Source organism: Paramormyrops kingsleyae, chromosome 8, assembly GCF_048594095.1.
Source record: "Paramormyrops kingsleyae isolate MSU_618 chromosome 8, PKINGS_0.4, whole genome shotgun sequence".
In the NCBI taxonomy this organism is placed as follows: Eukaryota; Metazoa; Chordata; class Actinopteri; order Osteoglossiformes; family Mormyridae; genus Paramormyrops; species Paramormyrops kingsleyae.
This window is the reverse complement of record NC_132804.1, coordinates 4057956-4075428: the sequence shown is the minus strand read 5'-3', so window position 1 is coordinate 4075428 and position 17473 is coordinate 4057956. Positions and strand designations below refer to the sequence as shown.

Here is a 17473-nt window from a genome sequence, read left to right as displayed (position 1 = left end):
AAACAAGCTGTGCTGTATTTTAATCAGCAAGTGTATTTCTATCAGCCAACAGTGCTGACGGTCAGTTGCTTGCTCATTATTTTCATTGAGACGGTATAAAAAATAATTGCACATTAAGAAATTACTTTTCGAAGTTCTGCTATTTCGATATTTGTTAGCATACACCGACGCTCATGAAAGATCGCTAGGGCTCTCGCCCTCTCTCCCTCCTCCCAAAGCCCGGCCCTCCTCCTTCCATCCCTCCCTCTTTCTCCTTCTCTCCCTGGGAAGCGCGTTCGTTCGCTCACAAGCGCTTCCTTGTCGTCGAGCAGCAGCTCTCTGGATTGAACAGCTCGCTGAGCCCCGGTGTCCTCAATGGTCCGCAACTGGGCGAGGGAGTGACAGTCCTCTCCGCCAAGGTAGGTGCCGATATTATGCTCCGCATGTGGGCATTTTTTTTTTTTGCGATGCGTGCCGTTAATATTCATTTCTTGTTTAAATACCGTCATAGTAATCTAAAGCTTATTCCTTTGACATATTGCGCCAACCTATCTTATAGTGTAGTGAAAAAGGGGTACTTCAATAGTTGCATGCTTCGTTTTATTAATGCCACTATGAACGCCCCCTTTGGAAAACAGTCATTATGATTATGCGTCAGTTTATTTTTCTTGTTTCCCTTCCCGTCCTTATGTAGCCCTTACGTTTATGTTGGTCATACCAACGCAATGTCAGGGTCGTTTTGCGGAAAATTATCCTGTATCTTACGACTGGATTTAGATAAATTACCCCGTAAGGTAAATGCGTGTCGTGCTGTTTCGTGTGTTCTTTACATGTTGAGTAATGGTGAAATCTAGGTGACATCGTAATAATTACATAAATACGCCGGAATAGAAAATCGCGGACGGGAGCTCCGTGCATGAGCGACTGAACAGGAAAGAGCGACAGCAGTGTGGCGTCTATAATGCGACGTGAAGCCGCGGATAGTCTGTCTCACTTCGACTGTGATCCGATCAGCAGAGCGGCGTTTGTGATTTTGACGGCGGTGGTCATGCGATCGCCAATGGAGGCGTGCATAGCGATTTACTCCGCGCCCTGACAGCCTCCACCTTACCCCCCTACCAGGCTGAGAAGGGAGAGGCAGTCCCTGCGGAGGGATGGAGGGATGGGGGGGTCGAAGAGGAAAAGAGCCGTAAGGACAGTGACAGAGGCACGTGCCTATTATGTCACGGTCATGGGAATTTAACAGGAGTTCATTTATGGGGGGGCAGCAAACACAGTTGCAATGATGAAACAGAGTGAAAATGTTTCCCCCCCCCCCCTTCTTTACGTCTCCCAATACGTGATAGCTGGATTTCCTCTGGATTGCTCTATTTGTAGTCGCAGGTGGCCTTAGGAAAGTTTTCGGTGAAATCGTAGAAATAATCTAATAGTGTTCATCTAGATCTCATAAAACTGAGGTATAGTTATAATAATGTGCAATTACTTAATAGGCAAATAGCACTATTGCAAAAAATGTCAGGATGTACAATATTTGCGGATACATTTATGTTTATTCCTTTAACAAAGGTGGCGTGGAACTGCATTTGGGTAGCATGAAACATCTAGAAGTATGAAATGATATAATTTAGCCAAATAATACACATTTATCATTTTTAATTAATGGAAACAAGATCAGCATTTGTTTTCTCCATGTTTTCATAATTTTGTCTGGGTTGAAAATCCATGTATTTAGCCTTAATCTCTGTGAAATATATAAAAAGGTATGAATGTACAAAGTGAAAGATGGTAAGTGACTTTGGAGCTGGTACTGGCAGTGGAGATGTGCATCTGGCCAGTGCTTCCAGTGTCCTACGATTGGTCAGTTCCCAGGTAGGCAGTGTGAACTGGTGTCTGTGTTCAGCAGCAAGGAGGACCGTTGGGTCAGTGGTCTCTCTAGGAATCTCGACCTAACAACACTCACGGGTTTGAGTTCTGCAGATATTTGACGCAACTGCCTGTAATACCCTCGCTGCACTGTATTAGCACCAAACGACCCTTGGAAGATCTAATAATTTGTAGCTGTATCTTGGATAATAATAAGATGTTGCAAATAAGGTGGTCTGTTGCTTTTCTGGGTTCATATAAAACTAAAAATTATGAAGCATAGTTGTAGATGTACATTATTTGTGTCTTGCTGGCTTGAAAGCATTTGGGCTCCAAATTTCCTTGTAGATTGGGCGTCTTGGTCATTGGAATGCTCAGCTACACATGCCCAGCCAAACAGTAAACCTCTTGACTCCGTGTGTGTGTGTGTGTGATTCTGGTTGTATTCATTTCAGCCACATGTTTGGCTGTATGGAGGCTGTTTGTGTTAAAGAGCAGGTGTACCTAATGAAATGACCACTGACTGTAGAGGACACTATATTGAAGTGCATTCAATCATGCATTCAATCAAACTAGTCTTTGTCAGAGATGCCTGTGGATGGCCTGGTCTGTCCCGTGAAATCCCAGCTGTGTCTGACTATGGAGAGAATGCCTGCCAGCCAGTGTGGGTGGGAGGGGTCACACGGACTGCCAGTGCTGTGGGGGTCTAACAGGGCTAACCATTAAGGTTAATTCGATCTCACACCTCAGCCTTGACAGCTTCCTTTGTGGTCTGGAGTCAGTGGTCACTGGGGTCTGACAGACACAGTCATGGTGACACAGACACACAGACAGGCCGATGTCGGCGTAATCACACTCTGTAACTCAGACGAAAGGCAACAGGGAGTTGTTTTGATTTGGCCTGCTTCTGCGGTTATGATTTTGACCTGTAGACACAGTTTGGTGAATTGGCAAAGCAAAACAAGCATTGGAATCACTCACACTAGAGAGAAATTGTATAATTACTCTTTACACGGACTCATAAACATTGATGTGTTTTACACAATGATACACATCAATGCATGCAGGTAGGGATATACAAATGCACTTTTGTATTAGAATTAAGAAAGAGTGAATCTTGGCAGGGTGAAAGACAGTAACAGGTACTTTGTGCTTACTGACTGTTTGGAGAGGTTGGTATTGAGATTCAGATCTGAAAGAAGTCTGTCACCTAGACATTTCATAGAGCATTCAGTAACTATATTTGTGCAATAAAGCTCAGGAAAAAGATACATTGAAATCAGGGTAATATATTTAGATGACGTGACGTTTTTTTTCCTCCATCACAATGCGTCTGCTCACTGGAAAACCACAAATGGAGATGAAAGACCTTGTCAGAATGTAATGTGACTTTCCAAATGTAACAGTGCTTTTATTATTTTTATTATTTTATAATCCTTCTACAAAGTATCATTTCATGTCCACTTCCTATTCCTGTCTTACATTTACTTATTAGCTGTTCTGGGATTTGAATTGGAAACTGGTTAAAAATTAATAACCTTAAGTGCTACACTTCCTGCTGATTTTAAAATACAGCAATCGGCATAAACAATGCCTATATATGACTTTAAGTTATTATTTCAACTTCAGCTGTTGCTTTAATTTTTGGAAAGAACATTATTACAATGCAGAAATCATCCGATGGCATTTGACATATGATTGAAATATGTAAATTCGTGGAACACTCAGTACAGAATGTTACAGGCTTGAATTTTAAGTGCAAAATCCTAGTAAATACTGGGAATTTTTTCATTTTTGTGTTTTCGCTATATTTCAATTCCTGATCTTAAAATGAACATGACTTTACCACATTTATAAACACAAAATGCCAATTCCCCTGTTTATGAAATGTATCATTTTAATTTAGTGCACATGATTTAAAACCGATAACTGAGCTAATGCATTAAATGATGAGTTTAACCACAATGGAATAATAATGTTTTTTTAGGAAAAAGAAACAATAATGCTTTTTCTTTCTCCTGGATTTCCTGGCACAGGAAAGCCAAAACAGGGAATGCATTTCTGAACAGTAGTTTATGAAATGAACAATAGTAAACAAAAGATGTTAAGTTCATAGTTATGTATTGGGTCCTAGAGGTAACCAGTTAGGTAGGTATTTTCCTCGCTTCTAAGGGGGCAAAATTATTTGCTAAATAAAGCTATATAATTTGTATGCGACAGAATTCCTAGAGTTTTAAAGGTTATTGTGTTTGTTCATAAACTACAGTATATACAGTATTCATTTTTGCTGCTGGAAATGCCAGCCGGTTTGTATTTCTTAAACGGAGTGGCCTTCATCTTTTCGGTACGGAGCTCTGCCACTCCTGTGGGTTTGTGCCACTCCCTTTTGCAGCAGGTATGTGACATTCTGCAGCTCCTGCACTGAATGTGCCCAGTTGTCCCTGTAATAAAACACTGCCATCCACTTACTGTGATGTATTAATGCAGCAGCTTAGTGTGTCATACTTGCCAAATCAGAGATTGTCAATGAGGAGGTTCCGTGTCACCATAGTTACCGTTGCTAATGCTCTGTGTCGAGCTTTCTGGCAAATAGGCCTCTAATGAAGCTGCTTATGAAACAGCATAAGAAACATTCATATTCTGAATTAGTCATTTGCACGCACCTTATTGTTTTTCTTAATAACCACACTAAACTGTAGCAACAGAGTAGGTGTGGAAAACTATTTAATTATATTCAAATTTAGCACTGTGGAAATCCATCTTGCAATGGAATGGGTTTTGGTGGATCCTGGGACCGAACCCCGGCGGTACTGGGCACAGGGCAAAGGGTCACCCAGGATGGAAAGCCAGTCCACATACATGGTCATGCGGGGCGACCTGTGCGGTAACATGCCTTTTGACTGTGGGAGGAAACCTATGTGGTACTGGAATAACATGGCAAATCTTCATCGTTTAGAGTGGAGCTGGGATTCTGACCCGATCCGCACATGTATGAGGCAACAGTAGAGGTGGGAAGTTCAGATCCAGGAAGCACAAATCCAGACCAAGATTTTGTTTCAACCAACCAGTTGAGCATAAAGAGTCACATTCACAAAATAGGCAACTGGTTGGTTGGAACAAAATTTTGGTCTGTATTTGTGCTTCCTGGATCTGAGCTTTCCACCTGTGGGCAACAGTGCTTTTCCCTGAACTTTCACACTCCCGGCAATATGGGAATGTTATGCTTAAAGGATAGATTACAGAGTGATTTTTTAAGCACAAGAAACATGAGTTTATTTGATACAAGGGTTATTTCATATATTCATCGATCTATTTTTCAAAAGCTTATCCAGTACAAGGAAACAGTGGGAGACTGGAGCCCATCCAGCAAGGCACAAGAGAACATTCTCCAGCGGTCGCCTGCCATATGACTAAATGCATTTTACACATGATTTTTCATTTAAACGAGGAGACAGAAAGCAGTTTAGTAATGACGTCTTTAAATCATAAACTTCATCATGAAAACCACTTTAAATATCTGAGTAGTTCTACATAGCCGTGTTCCCCACTCCGGTCCTTGGGGCCCCACAGATGGTTCATGTTGTTTCTGCCTCCCAGCTCCCGTGGACGGTCTGCGGGTCTCCGAGGACCGGAGTGGAACTCTGCTACAGTATATGGTACTTATCAGTTAAAATAACTATACTGTCCAGCATGGCGGACAAATTGTAGCTATCTCAGTCACATTAACTGTTGAATAATGTAACTCTTTATACCACCAGCCTTTCTTGCTGGTGGTATAGATGCCTTGGTGTAACGACTAGGTGACTGATTTACTTTAGTGAAACCGACAGTGTTCAGCTTCTGCTTTCCTAACACCTCATGCTCCTTAGCACTTCCTGCCTGTGGATTGGGGGCATATCGCTGCAGGTTGCTGTGCTGGGGGGGGCCCCTTTAGGATATGTATAGCTCTCTCCTCCCTTATCCCCATATCCCCCTTTCGGTGTTAACTTCAAAGCTGCTTGCTGTGCTTTGAAAGCTGTGGTGGCCCATCTGTTTGAGTCCGGACTCCTACAGGTACCAGCAGCGAGTTCCCTAATGTATTTATGCATGTATGTGTCTGTGTGCCTCAGTGCTTGTGAGTGTCTGAATCGGCTGCTGGAATTACAGAGTGCTGCTGAATTCTCTCTCCTAGTGATTTGCAAGGCAAATGAAAGACGGGCAGGAGTTCCGGAGGATTCCGGTCACCTTTGTGCAGTCTCTTTGCCTGGACCCCCCTCCTCATATTGCCATCTCCTCTGCTTGTGCTGAACTGGTGCCCCCCCCCCCCCCACTCTCTGCTTTAGCTGCTCCCATTTGAGACACACCCCCTCTGTGGGCCGCCCCCCCCCCCCCGGCATTCCCGCAGTGAGATACCTGCTGGGACTCGCTCGCTTACTCTCCTGGTGTCTTGTCAGGCGCGTGGGCTGGGCTCGGCTTGTCATTAGTTTGTGGTTCTTGGTATGCATGCATGTGATAGTGACCTCTATCTGTTACATTTTACGGATGCTTTTATCTTAAGTGACGGGTACTTGAGAATGCAGAGTCAGTCAGTTCCCGGAGCAATTGGGGTGTAGGGCCTTGCGTAGGGGATTTAAACCGACGACCTTCCGGTCATGATCGCAGAGCCGTAACCTGCAGAGCCACACTCTGTCCTTGCAGCCATAACGTTGTTTCCTTCGTCTGCATTATTCCTGAACCCAGTTATTCTCACGACAGCTGCAGGTTTTTAGAGGCATTGGGGCAGACTGGTGATGTGCAGAAAAAAACTGAAGAGTATTTCAGGAGTAACTCTTTTAGCGGGGCAGATGGTGCATTCCTCACAGAGTGCAGATTTCTTGGGAGGAATGGAGAGAGCCGTCTTGCAAGCTCGCATTGCATGTGCAGGCTACTAGTGAATACTAACACATCTTAGAGCAGGAGTGGGATTGAATGTAAGAATTATGGGGGGTGTTCTTACACAGCCTAATATTGCTGTATAGTTATATTACCTTAAAAACAGTCATACGCAAATGAGCTTGAGAAGCTGAGTGTGAAAAGGGAAAATATGATTTTCTATGATCCTCTAGATGATTTGACACATTGCTGTTGTCATATATTTTCAAAATATACATTTTATTTTTGTTAACCGTCAGTGACGATCTAGCCCACACTATGTCAGCTGGAGCGATGCTGAGATGAGAGGGAGGGATACTAGCCACAATGCCATAATAAAGACATCAAAGGGCTGGACATACAGCAACACTGAGCATAAGTTTATGTCCTTCAGATGAAGACCCTTTTCATTTCCAGCTCGCATGGGAGCTGCGCTAAATCATGCAGTTAATACTCCTAAATGCACTGCGCATGCAATAAGCAGCTCCTGTGCTGCTTTTCCTGCTAATGGTCAAATAAACCAAAACTATTCAGTGGACTTGAAATAAAGTAAACAGCTTTCAGCCACTCGGGGGCAATTTGTTCAGAACTGTGTCTTAGTACAGTGTTTCCCAGCCCGGTCCTCGGGGGGCCCCGGGCAGAACCGTTAGGGCGCTGGGAGGTCGCAAAAATGCAGACTCTCTGGGGGCCCCCGAGGACTGGGTTGGGAAACACTCTCTTAGTGGGTACATATTTTGAAAGTATTTAAAAATACTTTTATATGTGTGCATGATCTGCTAAAGTTTTCATTGGATTCACTGTTTGGAAAGCGTATAGTTTTGTAATGAGGGTATAAATGTTATTGTCCTTGCACAATAAGAGATGTGTGGAAATGTATCACTGCAGCGTGACCTGTTTACTTGCTATGGCGCAGCAGAAACAGCGGCAGGACGCTAATGTGTGCCTGTATTAGGAAGATGAGGCCAGTCAAACAGAACGAGGCGACGTCAGCGGCTAAGCTTGGCCCTCGATGTTGCCTTCTCACTGCGGTGATGCTATGTTGTGTGGATTGCCAGCTGGCCCAATCACAGCCTTCCTCACACAGATTCTCCCTGACAAATCACCTCAGGGAGAGCAGAGGAATCATGGGTCCTTTGTGTTATTGGGGGCAATGATACAACATACAAATTGCGACAGCTCCTTCTAATTATGATTGAAATGCCTGCTTCATAGTATGTGAACCAGACTGGCATCCCGTCCAGGCTGAACCACAGCCTTGTACCCTGTGTGGTCAGGGTCTGGCTCCAGCTCACCCATAATCCAGACAAGGCTAAGTGGTTGGAAGATCAAAGGATAAACCAGGGTGCGTCTCCCTAAAGCGTAGTTGCTAACTACATTAGCAACTTACATAGTTGGAATCATGCAACTGAATGGTTTTGGGAAACAGCCCAGATTGGGGTAACAGTCCTCTGTCCTATTAAGTATTATCTCTGATAATAATGATCACATGACACAATGTTGAAAGAGTATGATTTGTCAAAGTGTTTTCTGAAAATAAAAAATAAATAAAATCTTAATGTAGTTTTGAGGTTTATGTTATCCAAAACTGTGCTACGTAATGCAATTTCAAGACCAAATTATAAAGATAAAATTATATGCATAGAAAGCAGTTAGAAGCAGGTAAAAAAAAAAAAACATGCAAGCTGGAGTATCTGTGATTGGCAGCATGTGAGTTGTTGCCCTAATGTTGTGTAGGTTTATCATCATTTGAAGAGCACAGCAGAATGTGCCACAGCTCCTTACTCCAGCTCGTTGTCCTCGCGGGGGAGTATGAGAGTAACAGTTGATGAGCAGTGTTTGTCCTTCAGAAGATCTACAGACCCTACAGATTTCTCTGCCGCTCCATTCAGTCGTCTTGCTATGAGTCAGCAAAATGATCATGGCTTTTCTCCCTGTTTCTTTCTTAGAGCACTTAATGTCTCCATTTTCCTTCTCATTCGCCCTTTAGTATTTGTTTATTTACGTGCTTCATGCATATTATTGAAATGTTTTATCCGGATTGTTCTTCCTCCGTGCTGCCTCACTGTTTTTTTCCGTCCTCGGCACATCTGTATGGTACAACGAGATCGCTACATAGTGGTGATATCTTGATTGGTCAATCTGACAAGCATGAGGGCGTTGTTTTGTCCTCAAGGTGTTACTGAGTGGGTGAGCTTCTCATTGCTCAGGATGTATACAGAGACTGTGACTGACAGACAAAAGACTGAGAAATCAGGAGCCTGATTTCACTCTATTCTGCAAGCAGAGTCCCTGTGGTCCCACACTGAAAGTATCCATGACTTAATTACCCTTAAGGAAGACCAGCACATTTTAATCACTGGCATTCGCTTTTATTTAAAGTGTGATTCCCAGCTCACCGGAGCTCTGTCTCATCTTAAATGGAAACTGGATTTAGGTGAATTCTCGATGTGGGATTAGTTAATCTCACGAATCCTCTGCGAAATGCTGTTACGTTTCTGCCCCCTTTTCAGGATAGAGAAGGCGGACGCGTATTTGCGCGGACTCTCATCACTAGCCTTTAGCGTTTGCCGCCGGCTTGCGAACAGGTTAGACCCGTACAGGTTGGGATGCGTCTGCCTTCCTGTGCTTCAGCATGTCTGCTTTGGCAGTGCAGCTTGATTTACGTCAGCATCAGGTATGGCCACCAAAGTCAAAATGCCGCTCATCACTTGAGTAAACGTCCAGCTGTATAAATGGAAGGAGTGTACAGATGCAGCTTCTGCTGCATAGAATAAAATGTAAAACAATAAACCGCAACATCTTATTGTCATTGTTGATATTACTCTAACTCTTCCTTGAAAACTCTATTGCCGTCATGCAGCATTTGTAATTGCAAACTTCTAGCTGTTTTGTTGAGTCCCCGAAGGAGATGTTGTTATTGCCCAGTCTTTCCTTGTGCTGAGTATGGCCTGCATCTGCGGCCGACAAGGACGTTCCCGCTCCTTGATGCTTATGACAACTGCAGGTTAACCTTTCACAGCAACGTCTTTCCCTTGCAGTGGCACTGCGTCAGCGAGTCAGTCCACGCTCCTCTCCAGCACCATCCTGTCTAGTTCATTACAGGTGCAGAGATATTCTACATGAATATTTATACCATCGTTCTGGCAGAATTCGGAGGACATAAATCAGGAGTTAATATGCATGATTCTTATATAGATACTTGCGTTTACAGAGTCCTTGTGTGTGCTGTGTTCTTTCGGCGCCTTGCCAAGTTCAGCGTGCAACGACTGCATCACTTTTCACAGTTGATCCTAACAGGAATAAAAGCGAAATCAGCAAAAAACACGAACACTTTACTTGATGGGGCACGAATAATATAGTATTACGCTATTTCTTATGTATTAATTAACCACAAACTATGTCTTACTGACATACTGATCTCATGTAAATTCATCATTAATGAATTGTGATGCATGTTTTATCTCAAGCAGTTACTATATTTGTTGCTATATCTGTTAATTCTGTAAACCTTTGTGAACTACTGAAGGAACGAATAATGAATGAACCAAGTGAAATACTGATCTCATGTTTGTTCATCATTAATGAATCATGACGCGTGATCTTTTGATCTCAAGTAGCGACTATATTTGTTCATGATTTGTACTTCAGTAGTAATTGTTATTGCTAAGTACTTCTGCCCTGTCAAGTAAAGTGTTACTCAAAATACTGAGCTGAATCTGGATCTGTGTCCCTGCTTACTAGGCTTTATAGTTCATATATGTGCCATTTGTGATTATGGAGCACACTGTCACCTTTAGCTCAGAGAGAAGGGGCCTCGCAGTAGCATTAAGGGGCACCACGGCCAGCCGGCCGCCACACACAGACATACACACCACTGAGCGTGCATCAGCTATCTGAATAAGGCTTTCTTTGCTTAAACGCCTCTTAAGTGGCTGTCATAAAATGACAGGCTCTGTATGAAGTTATTGTTTTTCTCTTTTTCACGGAGAGTTGGAATAGCATTTTCTGTGGCTATTTTCCTGCTTGGCAGTTGAGATTGTGCCAGTCAGTGACAGGAGTTTTTCTTTTTTTAATTTTCGTTATTGTATTTAATAGTTAGGCTGCCATGACAACTGCCTGACAAAAAGGCTGCTGTTGTCCTAATCTTAGATTTTGTTGTATGAAGCATGCTGGCGACGTATTTGTGTGACTGGCGCTTTAAGCTTAAGAGGCAGCTTAACTGAGCCTTACACTTGCACTGGATACAGGGTCCTTGTGAGCCTGTGTCCTGTGCCTGGAAGCGCAGGGCACCTATTTGCCTGTTTTGCACTGCGTTATCCACTGCGCATTTTTCTGCTCAGCCTTACGACAAGCATACAAAGGGAGTTCAAATTGTGCTCATTCCATGGACGCAGTGGCTTCCGAGTTGCTAAGGTAGAAGGTAGCTTAAGGGGCACTTTCCGTTTATGATGTAAACACACAAACACTGCACCGTGCTGCTGGGCATTCTGGTTCAGGCAAGAAATCTGGCCACACCGTCTGATGGGATGATATGTGTTTCAGCTTGTTATGCAAATGCAGATCTTCACTTCAGCCAGCCCTTATCTCCACTCCCTATAAAGACGCCTCCGCCCCCAAACACATGCGGATTGAGGTACCCACACGCACACCCCCTTTCCAATAATCCAGTGCTCCATTTTCTGTATTCCCTTCTGCGGTTTCCCACATGCTGACTCTGGAATGACTGTCTGTTCCGGTTCCTTCCTACTGTTTTCATTAATCCCATCTCCATTCCCATCCCCAAATAAAATCCTCATTCATGTCTCCCATATCTGTGTCACATGCTTTTCTTCACTGTCCCACCCGTGGCAGGTCCTGACAGAATATTAGGGGCTGTCTTAAACACCAAATCTGGTTGACCTTTACTCTCCCTGTGCTTTGTGGGAGGGATCTGCAAGGACCTTTAATGGGAAAGTTAATGAATTAGCAGGCTGCCTTTTGCATTCCTTGTGGGTCAATTGTGCTGGCAGGAAGAAAAAAATCAATATAGCGTAGCCTGAGTACTGCAGTACTACTTTATTCATTTAACAGATAATAATAGCAGATGGATGTGCAGGCATCACATATTCACTGACATGCCGTCTTGTTTTGGCTTGCCCTTATCGATAGCTTATCGTATGAATGGTGCTGGTGGCTGTGCAGTTGCACTAACAGCTTCTCCTCTGGTCTTTTTTACTATGTAGTTTCCAGTTCAGCAGATTTGCTCATCTATTCGCCTTGCAACACAACTGGTCAGTACGGCGGCTCCTCCGTAAATCGCGTATTGACACGGGGCACAGGGGACCATTGATTACTATGGTGGAAGACAATTAGCCAGTTTTATTTATCCCCAAGAAGGCTGTGAACCAAAGGTTAAAAAAAAAAAAACAGAACAGAACAGTGTCAGAATTGTAGGAGCTGTTCTTTTATTTTATTTTTTTTTTCTGTCAGGCCTGACCACCGTTCATTGAAAAGCAGGGGAAAATTAAACAGGAGTGAATTTTAAACACAGCGCTGTTGCTGGCTGCAGGACTTGACTTTTCTGTGCTTGCATGCACAAAAAGGAAATAAACATCTATGACAGAACGCAGCTGACAACACAAGAAAAATAATCTTTGGGGGAGATATTTACCATGTATAAAGGGTCATTACTATGAAGTGGGAAATCACAGTCACAGAAATACTATGTGTTGTACAACAGACCTGATGCCTCTTGTGAGTAACTCGTTGGTTGGTATAGCGCACGTGTGCTTTGGCACCCTGATGCTTTTATTTGCCACTCTGCAGCAGTCGTGCCGCGCACTATTAGTGAAGATACAGCTGGATGTTTTTTTTTTGTGGCACAGCTTTCTGGAATCTTCTCGCATCCCCCAGGTTTCAGACAGAAGCAGGCTTGTGCCACCAGGCCACCAGTGGAGGAATGCTGAGGTGAAGCTGTAATGTTTCTCGCTGATGCTCCTGGAGGATTTGGCATGGAGACAGTTGGGATGGTAGACCGACCAGCGGGCAGTGATTGGACGGCAGCCCCGTAGACTGACCAGCGTACAGTGATTGGACGGCAGCCGTGTAGACTGACCAGCGGGCAGTGATTGGACGGCAGCCGCGTAGACTGACCAGCGGGCAGTGATTGGACGGCAGCCGTGTAGACTGACCAGCGGACAGTGATTGGACGGCAGCCCCGTAGACTGACCAGCGGACAGTGATTGGACGGCAGCCCCGTAGACCGACCAGCGGGCAGTGATTGGACGGCAGCTGCTCACCCCTCTGCTTAACGTACACAAAACCACACTAGTAAGCAGTTTCATTCGCCTTCTTTGCTCGTCTTCGTTTTGTCTCTTTGGCTCTATCTGAATTTGAATTAATTCGGGATTCGTTCGCACACTCCTTCGTAAGCTTGAATGCACCGTTGGGGTAGCTATCCATTTTATTTTATGGCCACACAGAAGCTGCATAATATCACAGAACCATCATACTGTATAAGTGGCATTATGTCTGTTGGAAGTCTTAGGGTGGTGATGCACACGACACCTTTTCGCGGAATATGTCACTGACTGGTAAACCTCGGACACTTTCTTTTTGATACTGGGCAACAAATTCCTGTTTGTAGAACTTGGATCAGCAGTGGGCAACTTTTCATGATCATCCAGATCTAGATGAGTTGCCCCATGTCTCATCTGAATGGGCAGTTGCGGGGAACATTGCCCAGGAAAGAGCTGAATATCTGTTTACAAAGAGTACTATTACACCCTGCTCTAATACTAGGTACACTTTGAAGAGTTTGTGGACGTTACACTGAAAAGTGTCCCTATCTTCACTTATACAATGTTAGGACCTACTCTGATACAGCAAACATATTATAAGATAACAAGAATGTATTGTTAATGGTACTAATGTTGCATATGGTATTGTTATTAATCCAATAAACATCAGTTCAAACAGTTTAACTATGAAGCCTAACCAATGTCTGTGGTTAACCAAGTTAAACATATCTCTTGCTAACAGGTATTATTCAAGCGAATAATTGCACTAAATCCTGGTCATATTACATTTCATCGTAGCTCTTGTAGATTTGAAGCATGTTTATATTGCATACACATAATTTAATCCAGCAGCCATTGCAACTGAAACCTTGCAGATTTATCCATCCAGCCGTCTTCAACGCTTAGGACTATGCTGCTTAAATAAACAGGAAAAAACATCTTCTTTTGGTCTATTTTAAATGAGTAGTGCAAAATATAAATCAAATGACAACTTTTCTGCAATATTTCAAATAGCTTTTTCTAAAGTCGCATGTAAAGGTCAAGACAGTGTTTAGTGCACAAAAGCTAGACCTGTTTTTATGCACAGCACTGTGTGATCAAACACGGTTTAACCATTTCTTTGCGTAGGTTAATATTTGTAAACCAACGTTGCGTTTCGGTATCTTATCAGATGTTTCGTGTACATGGAAAAGCGCCAGTGACAGTTTAGATCGCAGAAACACTAACATACTCTCACTAATCATTCTTAAGAAAAGTATTGAATAAAGTTATTGCCGATGGCACTGCAGTAATTCTGCTGACCTCTTTGATTTAAAGACAGCTGTGTTTTACAGAATACACTGCTTAGTACAAGGAGTATTTTATTGCTGTAAAGTGTCATGTTTTCTGAAAAGCACAGCCAATGTCGATTTTTGAGACTTTGTCTTGGTGCTGGTGTCCTGCTCTTAGGCTGTTTTGCGCTGGACTCGGCCCAGGCTGTACCAGTGTATCCTTACAGGTGCTGGCTGTCATATATACAAGGCTGTGCCTCTCAAGGAGTCCTCTCTTCTTCCTCTCTCTGTCACTCTCGCTCTCTGTGACTGAGCCTTTCCTAAAGCACTCTGCTCTGATCTTACGGCGTCTCGGAGCGAGCCTTGTCACGATTAAGTCCCTGTCAGTTCCAAATGACGAGCACTTACAGTAGGTATCGTAACAGGCAGAAATCTCCCCGGTGCTGTAGGATATCTCAGTGCTGCTTTTTATTTGTTCAGGTCCAGACACACGCTGGTGAAAGACAGACAGGGCAGTCATGCACAGCCTGCTTTTCACTGTCCTGGCAGTAAAGTATCATTCTGGCATTAGTTGATCCCTTTGTTTGAGCTTGTGGGTGCATTTTGTCTAATTCCACAGTATCGATAAATAGATAAAATCACATTTCAAATATGGATGCAATCCCTCTAATAAACAACAAGTTTCTGCCAAGACTAATAGCATCATGGCCTTTAGATTCTGAATGGTACTGAAGCCTTGCGTAGACTGAGTGTTGTTGAAACAGCGGTCGGTCATTAGATGACATAATAGTGCTGTCAGTTGTGAGAGGATGCCGTTTGTGAAACCACTTATTTCTGAAAGCTGCACTTTTCCCTGAATACGCACATTTCAGGTACGCTCAGGGAACGTCACGTCTAAGTGTCAGCTCTTCGCAGCTTTGGTGACCAGCTCCGCAGCACAGCACACCTTGTGCATCCCTCCGACTCGAAGCCTTGGTCCCTGCCTGTGTTTGCTGTCCCGCACAGGTTTTCAAGGAGACCTGAGGACACGTCAGGAGAGGATGCATACAGTAGGCCTCTTCCCTGTCATAGCCCAGGATCTAACGACACGCAGCCTTGATTTCTTCAGCAGCTGAATGGAGCAGCTGTTTACATTTTCTCAAAAGACTGCAGGAGACCAATTAGCAATTAGCACATGTAATGACTTAACGGCAAAGTGAATTCATGTTTGCTTTCTGCATGTACATGGCTATATAACCTTAGGAATGCACTGCATATTCAATGCATTAATCTGTTTAGCAGAAACATTCATCTGAATAACTACAACTGAGGGAGCAGGGTCAGGGGTTAATGGCCCACGGTGACATCAGTCAGCTGACCGGGGGATTTGACCTAGTGACCCCTTGCTCACTGGCACATGTTCCAACTCACTGAGCCCCACACCGCCCCAGAGACATACTTTTAAAATTAAGAGCTTAAACAAAATGGGACGCAGCACTAGGCATTTTAACCAGGCTAGTTGGGTCTTTTGTCTGTTTTGTCTACAGAGTACCTGCTGTTTAGGTCTATAGAAGCAGACAGTCAGATGAGACTGAGCGAACGAAATGCTGCTCTGGCGCCGTCTTGGGCTGCTTGAATGCTGATTGCCATGACATGAGCGCGTCATGCAGAATCAGGCTTCGCTATTTGCATGGACTCAGCCGCCCCACTTGTAAATTAAGTGTGATCTCAGCACATTTGTCTTTTGTTGCCATGACACCGAAAAGAAAACGTAAAAGGAAAAGCGTGCCGCTTCCTGTCGTGTGCCTTGCGGGCGTGGAGCTGCATGGCTGTCTGGCCGCTCCGTTCATCACTGTCAGCTTCTGGCTCAGGTGTGTCACTCCTGCTCTGCAGTGGTCGGCCTTCACATCAGCACAGATTGTGGCACGGATCCCTAATACCAGTCAAGGCTGCTCTGATTCGTTATGCGTCTCTGTGCATGCAAGCGACCTCATGAAACGAAGGTTGATAACAGCTGTGGTTAATTCATTTCCCTTTACGTCCCTGTCCATCACATTTATTGCGTCGCTTGGAGTAATTTAGATGTGTGATATCCAGTCACTTGTTAATATGTTTAGTTCCTTCAAATATAGCATCTGAATGTAGATGGCAGCATTCGAAATGGTTGCTGTGACCGACTCATTGGCACGACTTCACGCCTCGACCAGGAAGCGGAGGAGTGTGTGCATGTGAATCGGTGCCGAGACTGGAAGGGCCGTGGGTTCGAGGATTACCACAAAGAGCGTGGATTAGCAATATGAAAGCTAAACATTAAAGGGGCGTCCTTGCCGTCACGCTTAGACACCATGCATAGCTTCCTGTTGTGTGAGTCGCTGCATCGCTAGCGACTTGTAATTACAGTGTCACCCCGCAACAGCATGAAAACATTTCTGTGGTCTGTTGCAGCTGCAAGGTTGTTATCTTCTTCTAGTTATGGAGCTGATTGTGGATTTGCTATCAGGTGACCTTGACAAAAACAGGCACGTGCCACACAGGAACGAGCGGGCGATCCCCCCAACTCCCCCCCCCGAGGCCGTGAAGTGGTTCACTTTAACCTCTCGTTCTTGCTCATTATCAGGTTCTCTTGAGTCCATCCACAGGGGCTTCCACTGTACTGAAATGAATTAATCGGCCTGCGTGGAGTCCCAGTGCGCTCCGTACTCCTGCTGTGACGCTTTGTCCTCCTACAAAAGCGGCCCAGAGGCCCCCCCCTCGCCCCCCCTCGCCCCATGGTGCCTGCTGGCTTCTGCCGTTAACAATCTCTGTTCCGTGTTTGTAGGCATTCTGTGTTTTTTTTAAGCCTTCCTCGTTTAATCTTGATTTGTCACAGAAATGGGTGAGTTCTTCCTATTCCCCTGAGCTCTGCGGTGCTAATGTCAGGTTAAACAACTTTTCTTGCAGGTCTTCACAGCAATTTATGCAGTGAATTTTATCTCATGCAGCATTTAAAGGTCCCTGTGCCATTTCACTGGCTGTGTCAGGATCGGGCCAAAGCACACCTGGACTTTGCCCCTTCTGGCTTTATTCGTCCTGGTGCTCTTCCTACCTGCCTGGAAGGTGCACAGTAGGCCTGCCTCCCTTTGTGAAGATCTGCGGCTGAGGGTGGTCCTTCCCGCTCTCTCCTTTCTGAACGTTGCATCAGCCCATTAGAGGGAGCAGTTGATGATCGAATGT

General features: G+C 44.3%; 1 protein-coding gene across 11 annotated transcripts in view; it reads left to right on the top strand.

Annotated features, from left to right (window-relative positions):
- The first annotated feature begins 245 nt into the window (after positions 1 to 245).
- LOC111834581 (band 4.1-like protein 1) overlaps positions 246 to 17473 on the top strand; it is a 57588-nt gene continuing 40360 nt past the window's right edge. For 5 of the 11 annotated variants that reach the window (XM_072715004.1, XM_023794051.2, XM_072715003.1 and 2 more), the window contains exon 1: positions 248 to 398. The gene's annotated coding sequence lies outside the window, so the exon portion shown is untranslated. Of the gene's footprint in view, positions 399 to 12624; positions 13042 to 17473 lie in introns of all 11 variants that reach the window. The other 6 variants (XM_023794047.2, XM_072715000.1, XM_023794042.2 and 3 more) reach the window with 3 other exon arrangements.